This window comes from Macrotis lagotis, chromosome X (assembly GCF_037893015.1).
Source record: "Macrotis lagotis isolate mMagLag1 chromosome X, bilby.v1.9.chrom.fasta, whole genome shotgun sequence".
Taxonomy (NCBI): domain Eukaryota; kingdom Metazoa; phylum Chordata; class Mammalia; order Peramelemorphia; family Peramelidae; genus Macrotis; species Macrotis lagotis.
In genome coordinates this window covers 265519526-265534769 of record NC_133666.1, presented here as the reverse complement: position 1 = coordinate 265534769, position 15244 = coordinate 265519526, and the positions used below count along the sequence as shown (strand labels likewise).

Here is a 15244-nt window from a genome sequence, read left to right as displayed (position 1 = left end):
AAAGCTCCTCAAAGTCTCTACATCTTGCAAGGGAAGAAGCTGAGCTTGGGATGAAGATCTGGGAGGGACAGCTCCTTTCTCGGCTACTTCCTGAGCTCTGACCTGGACTCTGAAGCTGCATAGAAACAAAACTTTGATTGTAGCCATGTGAAGGCTGGTAGAGGAAGATTAGAGGACAGGAGGCCACTAGCTCTCTTCCCCTGGCATTCCTCTTAGACACGATCGAAGGATTTCCTAACCTAGAATCTGTGCTTAGTCTTTCAATTAACATGAGTGTGAATATTTGAGAAAGGACTTCTTGAGTTTGTTCTGCTAAATGAAAGGATATCGGTGGGGGGAGGGCAAGGTGTCCTTTGAAAACTACCTTGGCTCAGGTAAACCTGTGATTACTCAGTTTTTCCACAAGAGACCTCTGTTAGATCATATACGGACTTGGGAGCAGTTTTAATTATTGGGCGTTACTCTAGAAACTGCAATGAATATAACTTTGCCAATTGCCCCTAGGAAGAGGTGAGGCTCAATGGTTTTTTTTTTTTCTTTTTCTGTCCCTTTTTTTCCTCCTCAAACTGAAACTTATTCAAGCAGGTGTGTTGTGAGAAACAGAAAAGCAAAGGATTTTTTTTTTGTGTGTGCCTGGAAGTTATGCCCTCAAGATGACAAAGTACTGAAGTCTCCAGGTCATGTTCTCCCCTTTACCCTTCACCTCACTCCCCCTCCCCAAACAAGTCAGAGGGAAAAACTTAAAAAGTACTTTTCTGAAAGTTATTGTCTACTCTGACCATAAGGTCAAAATCACTGAATGAGTTTAAAATTTCCAGACTGGTCATTGGTTGAAACACTAGAAATAGTCTTTTGAAGATATTCATTCTAGAAACTATCTGATCATCTTGGATGATGACAATATTCATATACAACACGATCATATATACAACACAATCAAGAAGCCTACTTTGTGCCTGCCTTCTATAATACATGCAGACAGAAAAGAAATTACATTTTCTTGGGCACAACAGCATATACACATTGAAGTAAATACAAATTTATATGCACAATAAATTCAAGTTAACTGGAAAAATGGGGATGGAGGGCGAAGAACTGTTGGATGGGGAAATGCCTCTCATTGAATGTGGCCATTGAGATAAACTTTGAACAAGGTTGGGAATCCTTAGAGGCATCACTGTATCAAGTACACCAGGGATGCCTTCTTGGTTGTGTAGCATCCTCTTGTTGATACCTTCAGTTCCAGGTATTCTGAATAAATAGAACAACAGAAGGAGAAGGGTGGGTGAGATTCCACCAGCTTTTGCAGGAGAATCAAACACTTTAAATATCAATTTGACTTTGGATGGCCTGCAATAGAGCTCATCAACTGGAAGGGAAAAGAATCCCCCTTCATTTAATCTGTGATCCTATTGAAAATTGCTATATTGTGTTTCAGAAGAAGAGGTAGTTAATTTTTTCCTCTATGCTTATCACTATATAAATTTAGAAATCATACTAAGAATGGATCAGTGAACTAGGTATATATATCCCAAAGAGATCACAAAGACAGGAAAAATCCTATATGTACAAAAATATTTATAGCAGCCCTTTGTATTGGCAAAGATTTGGAAATTGAGGGAATGTCCATCAATTGGGGAATGGCTAAACAAATTATGTATATGAATGTTATGGAGTACTATCACCCTATAAGAAACCATGAGCAGACAAACTTTAGAAAAACCTGGAAAATTTTGCCTGAACTGATGCTGAGTGAAATGAGCAGAACCAAGAGAACATTGTACACATTAACAACACTGTGAGATGATCAACAATGATGGATGCAGCTCCTTTCAGCTGTTCAGCAATCAAGGACAACCCTGAGTAATATATTATATAAAATGTCATTCTTATCTGGAGGAAAAAAAAAAACTATGAAGTCTGAATGCAGAGCAAAACATGCTATGTTCACTTTTTAAAATTTCCTTTACATTTTTTCTTTCTTTCTCATGTTTTCTCCTTAATTCCAATTCCTCTTTCACAAAAGGACTAATATAGAAATATGTAAAACACCTTTATACAAGTATAACTTTTATCAGACTGCTGCAATGAGGAATGGGGAAGGTAGTAGAAAAATTGTGGAATTCATAAACTTGCAAATGGATGAATTTTGTAAACTATCTTTGCATGTAATTAGAAAAATAAAATAAAATTTAAAATAAAAACAAACAAGAATAGATCAGTGAATAGTGTCTTAGAGACTGCTGTGATAATTTTAGCAGTATTAAATGAGTCTGACTATTTCTTCTGCTCTTCTCACACCCTCTCCTATCCCTACCCCATACATGCCAGCAACCAGTTATCCTGAGAAATAGTTGATTCTAGCCTTGGCAGCTCTTATAGGTGGAGAGTTCCTGAAGAGTATTTAAGCATTGGTTGGTCTTAAGAAGAGTTCTTTGGATAAAAACTGGTCATGCAACATCATCCAGGAACTGAAGAACTAAAGAAAGTCAAAGCAATGTGTGCCCCTGCTGGCCAGGAGACCTTGCTCTATTAAGTTGCACAAACCATTCAAGTCCAAGGTGAGTGCAAAATATCAGTTTATCTATCTCTACTATCGTGGGAAATATAATGAGATGTTGTCCAGTTATTGTTTAGTCCAGATCACTCTTTGCGGCCTTATTTGGGATTTTTTTAATCAAAGATACTAAGGTAGTTTGCCATTTCCTTCTCCAACTCATTTTACAAGTGAGGAAACTGAGACAAACAGAGATATGTCTTGTCCAGGGTTGCACACCTAATAAGTGTATGAGAATGAATTTGAACTCATGAAGAGTTGGCAGGTCTAGTACTTTATCTACTGAATCATCTAATTGTCCCACATAATGAGCATAACAGGTTAATTGAGGTGTTTCTTGTTTCCTATTTTTGTTAACACACATCTATGAATCTTTTGACCTTATAAAACTTCCAAAATAAAGAAAATAAATAGCTTATACTTTATACTCATATTTTGGGTAAACCTTAGATATGAACCATATCTAAGTTTTGTTTAGGAAATTTCTCCAGACAAGAGGAAGTTTGTCTTTCTTCTTTGGACTCAGGTTCCCCCTCAGGATTCAGTCTATGGGAGTCTAGAAAAATCTTTTACTTTGGGGGCTTCATCTTGGTCAAGGGTCACCTAAGAAAAAATCTTAGAGAGAATTTTGAGAAGATGGTTTAGGTCAGAAAACTTTCAGCTCTCTAAATTTCCTCCACAAAAAAAAGACTGAATTTCACCTTAGAACATCAGGAATAAATGGAGGCATGTTGTCCTAAGATAATTTGAGAAGACCCCACAAAAAACCCAACCAGTTCCACTTGAGTGAAATGCAAATATCTCCAGGCCAACTCTTCAGAATCAACAAACAGCAAGCCCTGGGGTAGATGGGTTGAGGGACAGTAACAGTCTTGGAAACTCGCATTTTACAGACAGTGTGAGAGTCTGATGACAGAGTAGAAGAGTGAAAGACCTACCTAAGTTTATCAAGCACAGCTGTGTTGACTAGATATGGCCTGGGCATACCTGGTAAGTTGATAAGTGCAGAAATAAGGGGTGGGGAACGTTTTGACTGTGGACTTGTAGGAGAGAAGAGTCCCTGGCTTCAGTTCCAGGACAGAGAGCACAGTTGTAGTCTACAGCCAATTGAGGGACTGCAGAATTTATATAGGTTTTCTTGAAATTGAAATTTATCATTTTATATCATTTATTGTTTTACATTGAATCCTCTACTATATCCATTGTAGTTTTTCCTTTTCTCAGTTTGTATTTAATTTTAAATTTTTTTTAATTACAAAAAAAGAAAGAAAAAACTGCTATTCCCTTTTAAAGAATGTGGCAAGATGAAGAAATAATTTGTGGGCTAATAATCCTCAAAAGTCTAGCCTCCTCATAGTTTTAGTTACTAGGAATATAGCAGGTGGGACAAAATTTCCATGATGCCAAACCACTAAGCCAAGTTTCTAGAAGCAGTATCACTTCTCACCCCAAATACCCTTTCTTCCCTATCCCCACCCCCACTCTAACCAAAAAAAAAAAAAAGATAGTAAACTATGGCTTATCCTACAGTCCAGAAGGCAGATCTCTATGTGCCCTCTGGGTTAGTCCAACCCTAGAGTTTGAGGTCACATACAAGTTAAAGCCTGACTGGTATTTTCTTAACTGCAAGGGAGTTAAAGATGAACACACCTTCTCATCAATCGACTCTAACTGGAAGTGAGATTTTCCAGGCATGCTGTGGCTGAACCACAAATACTTGAAAGCATGCGTCAATGCAGAATATGCAAAGATTTATGCACGATAGCTCAAAAGATACAGGACTTGTTGCATGAACCACAGTATTGAAATGGAACACATAAACATATGTGACCTTGGACAAATTATGAAACGCAGTCAGTGCCTGAATTTCCTTTTTTTATTTTTCAACATTCATCCATATGTATATGTATATTTTTAAGTTAAAAAATTTCTTTCCACCTGCCCTTCCCACTCCCCTCCCCTCAGTGGCGAACAGTCAAGGTAACATTGTACATATCCACTTTTGAAAAACATGTTTACAGATTAGTCATTTTTGGTTTGAGGAACTAGGATTAAGAAAAGAGATATATAAGAGATAACTTTTATAAAGTGTTCATCAGATTCTAAAGGATTTTGTTTTTGTTGTTGTTGCTGTTTTGTTTTTCTTCCTCTTTATTGGGATAACATTGTCCATAGCCAGTCTAATACAGTTGTCCTAGCTCTTTGAACTGCTGAGAGGGGGTGCTTCCATTAAAATTGATCATCTCACAATGTTGTTATTAATGTGTACATTGTTCTCTTGGTTCTGCTCCCTTCACTCAGCATTAGAACCTGTAACTCATTCCAAATTTCTCTAGAGTCTGACCATTTATGGTTTCTTATAGAACAATAATATACCATAGTATTCATGTACCATAACTTATTTAGCCATTCCCCAACTGATGGGCATCCTCTCAATTTCCAATTCTTTGACACTACAAAAAAGAGCTGCTATGAATATTTTAGAACACATAGGACTTTTCCCATTTTTTATGATTTCTTCTGGATTATAGGCCTAGAATTGGAATTGCTGGGTCAAAGGGAATGAACATTTTTATTGCTTTCTGGGCATAGTTCCATATTGCTCTCCAGAATGGTTGAATCTGTTCACAACTCCACCAGCAATGTATCTATGTCTCAGTCTTCCCACAAACTCTCCAACACTGATCATTGCTTTTTTCTCATCTTAACCAATCTGATAGGGGTGAAGTGATACCTCATAGTTGGTTTCATTTTCATTTCCCTAATCAGTAATGATTTGGTGCATTTTTTTTCATTTGATTATATATAACTTTAATCTCTTCATTTGAAAACTGTCTATTCATATTCTATTCCCCATTTATCAATTGGGGAATGACTTGTAACCTTATAAATTTGAGACAATTCTCTATATATTTTATTTTATTTTATTCTTTTAGGTTTTTTGCAAGGCAAACAGGGTTAAGTGGATTTCCCAAGGCCACACAGCTAGGCAATTATTAAGTGTCTGAGACCGGATTATATATTTTAGAAATGAGACTTTTATCAGAATCTCTAGTTGGGAAGATTGTTTCCCAGCTTTCTGCTTTCTTTCTAATTTTGGCAGCATTGATTTTATTAGTGCAAAACTTTTTAATTTAATATAGTCAAAATCATTCATTTTGTAGTTTATAATATATTCTAATTCTTGTTTGGTCATAAATTTGCCTCCTTTCCAAAAATCTGATAGAATATTTCTTGGTCTATTAATTTTTATATGGTGTTGCCCTTCATGTCTAAATCCTGTACCCATTTTGACCCTATTTTGGTATAGATAGTGTCTTAATTTCAACTATAAAATAGAAATAAGAATATTTGTAAAATCTACCTCAAGGAGTTATGGTAAAGATTGAAAGAGATAATGCATAAAGGTTTTTTTCAGATCTCAGAGTACTTTATAAGGCACTGAGATGGAAAATGGACTAATGGCACCTTTCTACAGAGAATGTTCAGGTGAGGAAATATTCTCTTCAAATGCATATTGGTACTTTCTCTGCAACTTATAGTGTTAGAGAATTTTCTAGGGTACTGAGGGTAAGTGACTTTCCTAGGACCACACAACCAGTATGAATCAGAGGCAAGTCACATTTGGACAAAGTGCTATATAAATGTCCACCTCTTTTCTGGATCTTCCAAAGTCTCATTTATCTCCTTACACTCATGTAGTTTCACTTGAGTTCAGATTCTTATCACTTCTCATCTGCACAATTTCAATAGTCCCCTCATTGCTCTCTCTGCCTTTAGTTTCTTCCCTATCCAATCCATATTTCATAAAACTGTCAAAAGAATGACTATACCAGTACAGTGTGCAAGAAATTCCAATACCTCTCCAGTATCTGTAAGATCAAAATGTAATCTACCACCCCACTATTTACTATTTAAGTTCCTTATAATCTGTTTTTTGCATATTTTTCTAAATTTATTATGTATTGTTGTTGTTGTTGTTGTTAGTGGTAGCTGACTCTCCATGACACCATTTGAGGGTTTTTTTTTTTGGAAAAAATACTTCAATAATTTGCCATTTCTTTCTCCAGCTCATTTTATGGATGAAGAAACTGTGGCAAAGAGGATTAAATGACTTGCCCAGAATAACATGACTAGTAGGGGTGTGAGGACAAATTTGAACCCAGGAAGATGAGCCTTTCTTACACTGCACCATCTAGCTGCCTAGTTTTTATACATTTCTCTTCTTCATATACTCTACATTTCAGTCAAAATAGATTATTTGCTTTCCCTTACATAGGGCATTTCATCTCTGCCTCTATCCTTTGTGTAGTCAATGGTTAAAATAAAATTCCTCTCATTTTACTTCTAAGTCTCTTCCAAAATTCAACTAATGGTGCCATTTTTTTTAGGTTTTTGCAAGGCACTGGGGTTAAGTGGCTTGCCCAAGGCCACACACCTAGGTAATTATTAAGTGTCTGAGGTCAGATTTGAACTCAGGTACTCCTGACTCCAGGACCAGTGCTCTATCCACTGCACCACCTAGCCACCCCTAATGTGCCATTTTTTAAAAGAGCCTTTTTGAATATTCCCCCCATCCCCCTCCACGGTTATTTGTGTTTCTTCCCTTTTCCTCAATACCTGATGTTTACTTGATATTTTCTTATCAGTGGACCTTTTATTTCTTTTGATAGAATGTAAACCCCTTGAAAGTAGGAACTTCAATTTTTGTATCCTGAAGTTAGTACAGGGCTTGACAAATATTAGAAACAATAAATTCTTATTGGGTGATAGCTTGATTCTAATAATCAGTAATATTGCTCTCTATTTTGTCAAGTCAGCCATGCCCTAGTCCTGTCCAAAGAGCACTACTAGACTAGGAATCAGGATATCTGGGTTCAAGATTTGGTTCTAGCTGTCTAACTGTACCACCTTGGGGAAGTTACTTCTATCTGGTTCTCAATTTCCTCCTATTTAAAAGAGGAAGAATGTGGCCCTAATGATGTCCCAGATTTCATGACATGTTAGATGATGTCTTAAATATTGCCAAACTGATAAAACATTCTTACTGGAAGAGGAGTGATTGAAGCTCTACCCTTTGGGACAAGCACAAGATTCGGGAGGGCTAGTAGAGACTTGATTTGCTAGAATTAAAGTAGGCTTATGGATATTGGTTTCTTGGGGAACCTAGATTGTCAAATTCTTATGACTCATTTTTACAGAGATGACTCAGGTAAATATGCCACATGGGCTTTGTTTTGTGTTATGATTGAATTGAATTCCATTAGATCTGTTCATCACCAGATGTGGTTACTGAAATATGATTAGGTCTGTCAATAAAAAAGTGATTTTAAAAAATGTAGAAAAGTTTTTTTTTTGTTTCTTTCCCCAAACAGTTTAAATTTTAAGATATTTTGCCTTGAGAATGATTATTATACTTTTAGATCTGTGTAGGATACCACAGTACTACCAGTTTCATCTACCTAACTTGACTTGGAAGAATTATATTTGAAAGAGTATATGCAATTCAAGTGTAATTAGATAGAGGGACCCTCAAAGAAATAAAGTATTCTAGATTTGGAAGGAAGCTTAGTGCCTGTCTGATCTAACCCATGTCCTTAAAATAATACCTCCAATAAAGGGAATCCATCATTTCCCAAGCAACCCATTCCACATTCAATAACTTTTTTTTTCACTACAGCCCAGTTGGTGGGATAAGAAAGGGTATCAAAGAGAACCTGGAAGTCTCCAAGGAGAAGAGAAGATAGGAAGACATAGGAAGTTTCATCTTCAAGTTAGATGGAAAAGTTTCATGGTTCTTAGGGTGGAGGTAAAGCAAATGCTAGTAATTGATGTTACTGAAATTGCCATTTTCATTGTTAAAATCTTATCTGTTTCTGGTGTTGAACCATTTGACAATGCTAAAGACTGCGACAGCATAACCCTCACTATAATAAACATAACTGTGCAACTCACTTCACCAATCACTTGGTTGGTTGCTATGGTTCTCTTTGTTATCAGTGGAAGACTAGTAGTAGTAGTAGTAGTAGTAGTAGTAGTAGTAGTAGGAGGAGGAGGAGGAGGAGGAGGAGGAGGAGGAGGAGTTGACAGGAAATAATGGTGATTACTGAGAAGGCAGAAACTTTAGTCGAGGAGCAGATGACATGCCACCTCACTATAGGGAGTACTTCCAGGGATGTTGGCCATTAAGGGCCATAAGTAAGATGAGCATTCTGGACAATATTTCTATTATAAAGGTTCTTGATTTTAGGGTCCTGGGTTGTCTCCACTGTGATATGAAGGAAGCAATTGTAGTAAGTGGGTTCCCTAAGGACATGACACCTCCCTCAGGGTGCCTTGATGCTTTATCTAGGTTGTTATTGTGACAAGTGACTTTCCCTTTCTAAGACTCAGTTTCTTTATTTGTAAAATGAAGATAACTATACTCACCTCACAGGAAAGCATCTCCTAAATCTCAAACACTATAGGAATGGGAGTTGCTATCATTATATTTAAAGACAGCAAAAAATCTATCAACTATATATACTGAAAAAAAAGTGTAAATAGTGGCTACCTTTGGTGAGAATTTTCTAAATGTTTTTTATAATTGATATAAATTTTATAATTTTTAATTTTTATATCTCAAAAAGTAAGTTCTTGGGGTTTAAAAAAATTCTGTAATCAATTCTTCTCATCTTTCTTATAGAAGTCTGTCTTATCTTCCTTCCAAGCTTGTGTCTAGTTCCAGGTCTTTCCTAGATATAGAGTCAAAAAGAACCACAGATATCACATCCAGTCCAAATCCCTCATTTTCTAGGTGAGGAAAACCAAAACCCAGCTTAAGGGGCTTAAATTATATTCACACAGATAGAAAATAGCAGAACATGGATTTAAACCAAGATCTTTTCACTCCAACCTCATTCCTTTTCTACTATTCCATTTTTCTCTCTTCTCAATTTCCTTAGTTGTTCCTTTTGTAAAATTTCTTTGCTTTACCTTGTATAAATTTATTTAATTGTGTATACATAATTGGTATCATAAAGTAGGCAGGAAGTCAACAGAGGGCAGGAACTATCTACTTTTTCTCCATGTATCCTCAAATGCCAACTAGTGCCTCATACATAGTAGGTAGAGTTAATTGTTGAATTGATTTTAATTGAATGGAACTCTCAATAAAGGCATTAGTTTACATTATAATCCATATTTGTTGTATGGAGAATCAACATAGAATAAAAGATAGAGAACAGACCTCAAAATCATGAAGACCTGAGTTCAGGTCCTCTCTTTGACATATACTAGCTGTATCACACTAGGTAGATAATCTAGTGTCTCAGTGCACCAATATATTCTAGGACCATATTTGAGAACCATTACCTATCTGTGTTACCATAGGGGAATCTGCCCTTAGACCCAAACCCTTTAAATTGAATAACTGTTTTTAAGTACTTCACATCTATTCTTTCTTAGGAAAGGGTAAGATAAGTAAAATGATTCTTTTTTTTTTTAGGTTTTTGCAAGGCAAATGGGGTTAAGTGGTTTGCTCAAGGCCACACAGCTAGGTAATTATTAAGTGTCTGAGACCGGATGAACCCAGGTACTCCTGACTCCAAGGCCGGTGCTTTATCCACTGCGCCACCTAGCCGCCCCCAAATGATTCTTTATAAATGAACTACTACCTTCCAGACTTTGTTTAACTTGTCATAGTTAAATTAAGAAACAATTGAGATTCAAAGATATTGAGGAAAATGGAGTCTGTGAATGACAATAGAAAAGAGTTCTGTCAGAATTCCACATTAAAGACAGCATGAAGAGTGTTGCTTATTTCACGTGGATGGTGTACATTTCCATTACAGCATGTAAAAAAAAATACCCTTCAAACAAACTACCACTTATAGAGCCTAATTATGATACTGGGACATTGTTCTATTATCACAATAATTGCCCTGTTTGGGATAAGATGGAAAACAACTCAGTTAATGGAGAAGAAAATAGGACAACATAATATCACTGCAGTAGACTCTGGGAGACCAAGATAATATTGTCAGGGATGCTGAATATTTATTAAAAGTCAGTGACTGAATAGTTCCACTTCTTTAAATTAGCATGTTGCTCCCTATATTTTGCAAACAAATGGAAAGCCAGTTGGTATGCCTACTCAATACTAACCATCTGGATGAAAAGTAAAAAATTCAGTCAATTACTTAGATGATTTCTCCGGACATTGCCAAATCTGCAGATGCTTGGTGTTGTATAGAGAAATTATTTCAACAGTTGAACTTTTCATTTTAAAGTTTAAGCATCAATTAGACACAGCTGACATCTGGAGCTTATAATATTCTTTAACTTAAGGTTTCTGGTACATTAGAGATCTAGTTCTGATCCATATCACTTGTCTTATTATATAGCATGTGTTAGGGTGGTATAATGATTACCATACTGAAATAAGAATCAAGGTTTTCAGTTTAAACCAATGTAACCTTGGGTCAGTCACTAAAACTATCTGTTCCTCAGTTTCTTCTCATAAATTATTATTAAATTATCAATAATAAAATGAATCAGTTATTATAAAATTGTAAGTTTATAAATTATAAAATCACATCCTTTTTTCAGCCTTGTTTCCTCATTTGTACAATGAAGGCTTTGACTTCAGATCAAATTCTTAACTTGTGTGTGTATATGTGCATATGTGCACATGCTCACATGTGATTGACTCCTTTGGCAATCTGGTGAAGCCTATAGATCCATTCTCAGAATAATGTTTTTAAATTCATAAAAGGAAATATGTAGAATTACAAGAAAAACAATTATAATGAATGTAGGGGGGAAGTTGTTATTTGTTTTATCCAGGTTTCTGTGAAATCTATACCAAGGGCCCTAAGTTAAGAACTTCTTGGCCTCTTTGTTTTCCAAGGTACCTTGTAAAAAAAAGTCCTAATATCCTATGTATAATTCATGTTATAGTATTAACATAGAGGCATATTGTAGTATTAACAGGTTGTCCCCTTCCCTTGTTTCTGGCCCAATATTCTTCTACCATTCTACTTTTACTGTGGCAACTGACTGCCCAATCAACTGTGCTGAGCATTAGCTTAGCATTATCTCCCCTTCATTTCTTTCACTCAGTTGTTGGCACAGTCACTCTTGTTCTCAACTTTTTTTTTTTAACTGATGATTTTCATTCACTGGAATAAAAATGCCACATGATTCAAAACTTTCCCATTCTTGCAGTAGCCTAGTCTAATGTAGATGTGACATTTCAGACAGCCCCCACCCACCCCAGTTATAATAATCTCCCAGTCCAGTGTTTATTATATGTCATGCATAGTTATTCATAAAGAATTTCTAAAATATTACTTATATATTATTAGTCTAAATATTCCTAGGCTACTGGTCCAGATAACACTGCTATAAAGTTAGTAGTCTCAAGCAGATGCTACACCAGGATTTGCCCATTGGTGATATAATTTGATCTTGTCTTTCCAGGATTGGCATTTTGGTACCTGTTGAGAGAAGAAACCAAAAGGAGATATTTCTGCTTCTCCATTTTCTGCCATATAGGTAAATGAAGTCAAGCAGGGAATTAAATTTTTAAATGATTGTTTTTCTGCCCTCTTCTTCTGAGGCTTTGATGAGTTGTTTGTAGTGAATGGAGTGATTAGTGGTATGAGGTGCAAGAGAATCCACCAAGACTGTTTTGTTGCTGACATTTCTATTCCCAGTGCTTTCACAATCAAGAGATTGAGGTTGATGATCATACAATTCTAATTTTAAAACCAATTCTTGCAGCAGTGAAGACATCAACCTCCTGATGTATTTGGTCCTGTTTGAAAACGAAGGATGAACAAAGATAATAACAACAACCACTGATAATTAGTAAATGCTTAATAAATCTTTGTTGGCTGTCAGATTATTTGCTAACTGAGAATTATGATTGGTGAGCTAATACAAGCACCGCACCAGATACACATCTTTAACCTCCTGTCTCCATTCTAGATGAATGTAACTTTCCCATTAAATGATCAGCTCATTAGAATTCTGTCTCTTCTCTTTTCTTGTTGAGGTGTTGAGTTAAAATGAGTAGAGGCTATGGTGCAGATGGCATGACAAGTCACTGACTTCTTCCTTTCCAATGAACTTTTTAACATCCTCTCAGTTTTGACTTTTCATTGCTGTCATTTTATTTTCTTTTAAATAAAAGAAAAGCAATAGATGCTAAATTTTTTCTGGTGAGATTAATACTACAATGGGTAGAGATTTATCAATAAGTTTAGACCTTTTTTGGACAAGGATTCATCCACCTTTATTTCAGTGTGACTGAAGCATGAAGGGAGAGAGAAGAGATAATGACTCCATTTGCAATAAAGATGCAATTTTGAATCATGTTACTTCTTTTTTCAATTGACCTCCAACCATTTTTGATTATTCAATTGACCTCCAATCACCTTCTTCTTAAATTTAGCTTTTTTTGCTCAAACTTATCTTACTTAAGTCATAGAGTATATATATATATATATATATATATATATATATATATATATATATATATATATTATACATAAACATGTGTGTGTATTTATATGTATATATATAATTCTTTGCCTATTATCTTTCCTATTTATGGAACCTTATGCTTACACGAGTATGATTTCAATATAAATTCAAAGTTCCATAAACAAGTAAACCGATAATCCTATCTATGCTATGATATGTGGGCAACCATCTACTGCTTTTATATTATTGACAAGGGGAAGCACCACCTTCCTATTCAATGTTGTATGTAGTATATGTACCTTCATAAATACACAACTTTTAGAAGAAATTTTCTCTCTATCGATTGAGTAGTTTTTTTTTGTCTATTCTCAAATGGTTTTATATTCAAAAGGAAAATCATTTCAATCTAAACACAACCTATACTCCATCTCATTTCTCTAACCCCATATTATAAAAAGAAATAAAATACTGTTGGGTTTCAGGAGAGAAGATAGGAGTGCAATCTCTCTCTCTCTCTCTCTCTCTCTCTCTCTCTCTCTCTCTTAATTCACATTCTTGTAGAGTTCTTGCTTATTGGCACTGAAATATTAAATGTGTCCCTGGTCTTAGAGCTTTGAACCTAGATCTTGTACATGTTCTTAACCATGTGGCCGGGGGGGGGGGGGGGGGGGGGGGGGAGAAGAGGAGGAAAAATGTGCAGAGATTACTATAGAGATTACTACAAATATCAATCAGGTGCTGATCATAGACTCCTTTATATTGACATAACAATGTACAGTACATAGAAAAAAAGGGCCTTCAGAGTTGTTGATCCAGGGATTAAAATCTCCCTAGGAATGTGATGACAAAACAAAGTAAGAATGTTAAACCACGCCTTTAAAGAGAGTTTGGGGCTGTTTGAAGCATTCCTAAAACATCTGGGTTGGGTCTACTACCTGATATAGTCTCATCATAGCAGTAAGAATGTGGGAAAAAAAAACCCTGGTACCTTTGGCTCTTACCAATGAACCAGGATATGATTGGTGTTTGGGCAGATCTTTAAAAATAGTTTAGGTATTGAAAATTGGTTTGTTTAAATGCAGGGCAACAAAAATAATTGAATTCACTTAACCAGTTGTTAACTATATATAACAGTAGTTAACCAGTTAATTTAATCAGTTCTTTTATTTTGTTTGTTCTCATTTTCTAATCTTTATGAGCTAAAAAAAGCAGTTTGACAGATTTCTTTTTCCTCTTTTTTCATATTTTTGGTTACTTTGACATCAAATAGACATTTAATGGAGAACTGGTCAATGGTGGTCCACCTTGAAAGGTTTGTGCAATATTTCCTGCCTGCTACCTATCTAGGTGAACTTTTTAGAGAAATGTTTGCAAGATTCCTTTCCCTCATTGCTTCAAATAATACATAGATATCCTCTAATTATTTCCTATCAGTTTACTATAGGGATGAAAAGTTTTTGCTTAGCTACTGAGTCAGAAACAAGTGTGTATATATATATATATATATATGTATATATATATATATATATACATATATATATATATATATATAGTTTGAAAATACAGAATCTCTTTTCCCTAATGACTTTGAAGTAAAGCAGAATCCCTTTGTGTGGGAAGAAAGATGGACCCAGCTACCTTATTCTTGTCAGCCATGTTGCCATGAATGTGTGGTGTTTCTATCTTTGTCTTTTTTTGTCCCTTTGTGTTTATTTTTTTCTGAAGTTGGGTAGATGAGCATTTGAGCATTTGAGATAGAAAACACTGGATTAGGATATTATGAGATTTTAAATAGGATATTGTGATTTCTCTCTCTCTCTCTCTCTCTCTCTCTCTGGTCCTTAACAGAATTCTTCAGGAATTGAATGAGGGCCCAGACCTTCAAAGAGAACCATTCAACTCAACCCAACAAGGAGTTATTTCTGAGTAAGAGATCAGCTTGTCACACCTAGAAGTGAACTTGGTACAGAAATAAGAAAGGAGAAATGAACTTCTAATGTTAGGACATTACAACTTGCCAGACTGGAAGAGGTGGCAGGAAGGGACATAGTTTGCAGCAATTGTTTTTAATTTGAATTCACTCTTCCTAGGTAGGTGTACAGAAGGAAGAGTATAATCCTAGTTCAATTTTTTTATTAATATTTTAGTAAATATCTTTTTGCAAGAGCATTATATTAATTAATTGATATTGAGCAAATGTTAACTGGTTGAGTGACA

General features: G+C 35.5%; 1 long non-coding RNA gene across 1 annotated transcript; it reads left to right on the top strand.

Annotated features, from left to right (window-relative positions):
• Nucleotides 1–2405: 2405 nt before the first annotated feature.
• Nucleotides 2406–14958, top strand: LOC141502978 (uncharacterized). The gene is made up of 3 exons (XR_012472732.1): nucleotides 2406–2561; nucleotides 12020–12094; nucleotides 14876–14958. It is a non-coding gene; the product is annotated as an uncharacterized LOC141502978 (long non-coding RNA).
• The last annotated feature ends 286 nt before the right edge of the window (nucleotides 14959–15244 follow it).